A 5939-nucleotide genomic window follows, 5' to 3' on the forward strand; every position below is an offset into this window, starting at 1 on the left:
CATGTAACATGCTAAAAAAGAGCCGTTAGCTTATTTGCTGTTTTATCTGTTATCAAAGAATTGGCGCTTTTTCATTTGAATTTGTCTTTGGCACAAGAGCCGTAATATCACATTAAACCTAATTACGAGGCACTCATAACATAATTTGGTTTTCTGTGTGAATAGATTTGTCAACTGACTCTTCAGTTACATTGTGTATTTACTGCACCGTGGTGTTAGTGAGATTTTGGACATTGAACAGTGTTAGCTAATATCATCAGCGGCATTATGCTAGCTTACATCCCTACCCCTCCTGCCCTCACCTGCTGTCCTTTTGTTTTTGTTTTTGTTTTTGTTGATGCACATTGAGAGATGACCTCTATTCTGCATTTCACCAGGAGTCAGCTGATGGATTGTGGGTTCAAGGTGTTATGGTAAGAAAGTATATTCTATTTTCGCTTAAGGTTTCTGTAACTTAATTATAATAGGTTTTTTATAATTATTAGGTGCATGCATACTCAAATAGACCACCCTATTAATACAACTGAGAAATCCAAAATCTGCCATAGGTTTAACTTATACCTGTATGTATTGCCAGAAAGGTGATTACTGGACTCACATTAATGCACACTTGAACTAAAATGAGGTTGTAACTTGTGGGTTCTTGGGTTGCAAATCAGAAATAAACATCTTTGGATTTTTTTTAATCCCATAAGATCTGGAAACACAGTTTTTATTCAACAAAACATTACTGATTATTAACCAAGCACAGTGCCTGCTGTTATTTCAAAATAATTTTATGTCATTTCAGATGAAATGCAGCATTCCAGTGCATCCCAACCATGCCTTTACAGTCAAGGTTTCTGACGGAGCTGAGTTTCTCTCTGACAGTCTGCTGAAAGTGTTTGCAAAGTGATCGGGGGAACAGGGCACAAAGCTAAAGGATGTAGCTGCCATGATGACAGTAAGAACTTTAAAATTCTTTAACTACAAAGTGTATATGTATTGCATTAGGTCAGTAAAAGATTTTTATGCTGCATCCATTGAAACAGTCAACTATTACCTGTGAGTAATGATTCCACTAAAAGGATGCCATAATTTTCGTCATGCATTTACTGGCCCACTGAGAAAAATTGATCTTTTTAAAAAAATAAATGTTCTGGAAACTATATATCCATAAAGTTGATGTCAAACAGGAACTTTTGATATTGCTTTGTAGATGCTGGTGTTGCATGTTGACTGGTTTAAGTTTTGGTCTGGGATCATTTTCTTCTGTGCTACTGAAAAGTTCACAAATCTCTGTTTTCTTTGTTATAATACTTTAGGATGACATTAATGCTCAAAGGGAGTCTCATCAAAGTGCTCCGCATCTGTGTGAAAGACAATTGCAACATCTTGGTGCAGGAGTTCATGGTGAGTGTTTTATGAGTAGATTGTGGCTTTGCAACATTTAAAAATGCATTTAGTTATCCACTTGATCCTCATTGGACTGGTTAGGACCAGTAGTCCTCTTTAATAATTTGAAGTTCACATGAGGCCTGGTAGTGAACTCAGCCGCCGGCCCTTGAGGCCCCACCCCTGTATTAGGGGTCACATCAGTGTGAAAAAACTTTAAATTTGTCATTCTAGTGAACAAAGGAAAATCCCACCAATATTTACATTAGCTTTTGTTTGAAAAAAAAAAAAAGACCAACAGCTAACCAAATTGTGGGGCTGAAAGTCTAAATTCTAACATCTTCTGAGTGACAAAACCTGGATTTCTGATGGGCCGGTGTCTTTCTAAGAAAAACTAATGTAAAGCATTTGAAATTATGTTTTTCACCCTCTCTTAGAAACTCTGTTAGACCATGAATGGCAGCATGGCAGGCCACTCTTTGGCTATAGCTATTTACTATGTTGCTTGCATTGGTTTAAATTACTCTAACATTAGAACTGGTAGATTCAAAAGAGATGAGTTTAAAAAGGAATCTTAAAGAAATGTTTTGTGTTTAACCAGGACTTGACTGAGGCCACTGCACAGATTGAGAAAACCACAATGAACATCTGTCTCCAGAGGATGCACCAGGCAATGACTTTTCTGACGTTGGCATCATCATCGAGGGTATAGTAGTTCTTCAAGATCTGGATAACGTGACCTTTGCAGTAGCCATGCTGTTTGGACCTTTTTTATTCCTTCAATATGAGTTACCCATCACAACTCTGCTACACTTTTGAGGTGATTCAAAGGGTGGTAATGGAGTTGGATGCAACTCAGCTCTCAAGAAAAGCTCACAACTAAGACAAAACTGCTCCTGCAACGAAGCTCACTGTTATGCATGTGAGGTGACCAGCTCTAGGTGAGAAGACATTTAAATCTCACACTTGTTCTGCTGCATTTTTGAAGCTCAATTCCAGGAACAGATCGCAGGGTTCATTTTTATATACACTGCAACTGCCATGAGGACGAGCCGTTTTTTTGTTGTTGTTGTTGTTTGTTTTTCCTTTTGCTCTGTACAAGTTCTCTGTCTGTTTGGCAGCATTTTTAAATTTCTCTTTGTATTTTTTCTTTCTTTTACTAGTGAAGAGATGTAGCATGAACAGTTATGCAGTCTAAATATCCCATATGGGCCGTGTGAAATGGTATTTTCAGTTTCATTCAGTTGAAGTAAGGAACGTTGAATATTTCTAAGTGTGCTGTTTTGAACCAAGATGTCACAGTATGATCAGTGCCGTAATTTTTGACAGTCACTGTATCAATGTTATTTTTGCATCTCTTGAATAAAGGTTTTGACCTGCAAGTGCTAATTTCTTTAGTTATTGGGGTAAAATGGGTAATGTTAATAGGAAGGTGTTTGCCAATTCAGTAACCTAATTTAATGTTAATGGAAACTAACATTACCTCAAATTGTTTAGTTATAATTGTTGTTTAACTGAATCTTGACATTAGAGGCCTTAAATAGAATCTTTTGTATTGTTCTTTCCCAACATTTTTCAAAAGAAACAGTCTAATTTCTTTGCTGTGATTGATTCCAGAGAACACGGAAGAACTGACATTATTTAACTGTTGGTTTATATAGATTCAGTAGTGGAGTAATGTCAGTTTAATTCTTTACCTACTGTCAATGCAGTGAAATTAGACATTTTGTTTTGAAAGGTTACTGGTGGATGCCAGCAACCATCTTGGAAGAGAACAATATAATCTGTTATAAGGCCTCCATTTGAAAATTGTGTATTTGATACTAGAATATAATAGCAAAATGTAATTTGAAGATAACGTAGTATTTAAGTGACCAAGTAGTATTGGGTAAAAGTTATTGAATGGTGTTGGGATAAAGTGAGAAAATTGTGAAGGATTAAAATATTTCAAGAGCTCAAATTACTTCATCAAAACATGTTTAAGTCACATTTTATCAACACAAATTGCACAGGTTTATTGAACATGAATAAATTGTGTTAATTTAACTCAATTGTTTAAGTTGCTGCCAAAGCAAAACATCTGTGTGCAACAAATGTCCACCATTGAATTAAGCAAATCCAACAACATATTTTTTTCAGTGTACAGGACAATTGGCAACTCTACTAACTAACCTTATGAATAAAATACAGTTCACTATCAGTAACATCATAGCACCCACCCAGCAGTATAGAAACTCTGTCATGCTAGCTAGTAGCAGTACGAGTTATTGTAACTGACGGTAAAAAGTCAGCACAGCACTAGAGCCTCAAAAACCTTCGGTTCATCGCAAGTCGCAAGCTCATCCTTCATGTGTTCGTTTAAACCATTAATAAATGCCCAGCGCAGCGCATTCTCAGCCCAACCCGTCTCAGCGGCTTTAACGCGAAGGTTGATAGAGAATTCGGCCATCGACTGGCTGCCCTGATGTAGCTGCCGCATGACTTCATCAGTGTGCAGAGGATGATGGCAGGAGAGAGAGAGGGAGAGAGAGAAAGACAATAACAAAACATAATCACCGCCGATCATCTTCAGGCTGGCCTGCGGGGAGGTGAAAGTACCCCCAAAGTACCCTGGAAGAAGGGCACAGAGGACTGGAGAGACAGGGTTTGTGAACATGAAACACATTATGGATCCACATGTTGCACAGCAGCTTAATCCGACAGACACTAGATTGACTAGAGTTTCCACAATGAAGTTAAGGGTGAGTTTCTTAGATTTGGCTCGGACAGTTAAGCTAAACTGAAGGGTCAAGGGTCAAGATGGCGCCTGTGTTTGGCTGTGCCGCTGCCTTTGTCCGTGTGTTTGTTTATTTTATATGCTATGCAAGTGTTTTTGTTAGTTTTTTCTGGTGTCACCTCCCTTTGGATTTATGATCGTCATGCGTTGCTCACAATCAAATGGATAGCTTTCAGAGTCAACGAAACAAGGCTGTTTTCCTACCGCCGTTAGAGCGCGACGCTGCACCCGGTTTACCTCCACTCTTGCCGGTTAGCTCATTTTTGCTTCAGAGGCCTCGTCGGAGAAAGCGGGGGAAGCAAGCCGGCCTTCACGTCCTACTCCGTCGTCTTCGGAAAGAGATGGACCTTCGGGGGCTCTATTCCTGGGTTGCTACCAGTGAGATTCGCCTGAGACTTGTCGGATCTGGATTAATCCCCCCTGCTACAAGTCTTTTGAGATGCTTATGATAAAAATTGGAAGAGAACAGCCCATATATGGCATTTTAATTTATCGTCCACCTGGGTCTGCTGCAGCTTTTCTGTCAGACCTACAAGAATCTTTAACTCCCACTATTAAAATGGGCATGTTATCAAGGTTCAAGGTTCAAGGTTCTTTATTATTTGTCACATGCATAGTTATACAAGTATAACACACAGTGAAATGTAGCCTGACACGCTCCTCGACATGTGCAAAAATTGGGGGGGGGGGTGTAGAGGAAGAACATTATATATATATATACACACATATAGTATATACACTGGGTGAATGTGCAGTAGTAGCAGCAAGCAGGTGAATTCTGTACATTCATATGAATAGATATCTGACTATTTTACAGGATAGACAATATAAACATATTTAAAGTTAAAGGAATTGAAATGTACATTGTGCCTTGGTTTAGAGTGTCTGGAAGAGTCCTGTCTCAGTCAATTATAGATGATGTGAGAGGGCGGGTGTGTGTGTTTAGGGCACGGATGGCTTGGGGATAGAAGCTCCTCTTGAGTCTCTCTGTCCTTGCCCGGAAGATGCGGAACCTTCTACCAGATTGCAGAAGTTGGAACAGTTTGTTGCCAGGATGGGACGGGTCCTTCAGTATCTGCGCTGCTCTAGTCATTGTTGGAGATTTCAACATTCATGTGGATGACTCAACAAACAGTAACACTAAGGGGTTCCTGAGCATTATGGACTCTTTCAACTTTGTTCAGCATGTAGCAGGGCCTACTCATACGGCTGGGCACACTCTGGACTTGGTCTTCACCTATGGTGTTTCCCTTGACCACTTGAATTTAAATGAAGTTGTTTTTAGCGACCATAAGTCAGTCTCTTTTACTGTATCTGTTAATTCAAAGTACCATCCTCAAGGTTCTACTAGGCGCAGGCGCTTTATTGACGATTCTATAATTTCTGAGTTTTCCTCTCTTTTTAATTTTAAAAGTTCTTCTAATGAGGTTGAGCTTTCAACTAATTATTTTAATGAACACTGTCTTGCCATTCTAAATCAGGTTGCTCCTTTCAAAACCAGTTATTGCTCTGTTAGTTCCCGCACACCATGGTTAAATAATCAGACTCGTGGTCTTCGACGCTCCTATCGAAAAGCAGAGCGTCTGTGGAAGTCCACTGGTCTGACTGTCCATCGTGAGCACTTTAAAGAACTACTTTACCTATATAATGAGTCAGTCAAAGAGGCCAGATCCTCTTACTTCAATAATCTTATAAATCGTCATAAAAATAATTCAAGAATTCTATTTGATACCATCAACAGTATTGTTTCTCCTCCAACCCAGCATGCTCTGTTGCTTTCTGATGAAGA

At 39.1% G+C, this 5939-nt stretch overlaps 1 long non-coding RNA gene across 1 annotated transcript; it reads left to right on the forward strand.

Moving 5' to 3' along the window:
* The first annotated feature begins 363 nt into the window (after window positions 1-363).
* On the forward strand, window positions 364-2764 carry LOC308389908. The gene is made up of 4 exons (XR_013970361.1): window positions 364-413; window positions 791-943; window positions 1305-1392; window positions 1976-2764. It is a non-coding gene; the product is annotated as an uncharacterized lncRNA (long non-coding RNA).
* Window positions 2765-5939: the final 3175 nt, after the last annotated feature.

The sequence above is a fragment of the Rhamphochromis sp. 'chilingali' genome (assembly GCF_963969265.1).
Source record: "Rhamphochromis sp. 'chilingali' genome assembly, chromosome: 21".
In the NCBI taxonomy this organism is placed as follows: Eukaryota; Metazoa; Chordata; class Actinopteri; order Cichliformes; family Cichlidae; genus Rhamphochromis; species Rhamphochromis sp. 'chilingali'.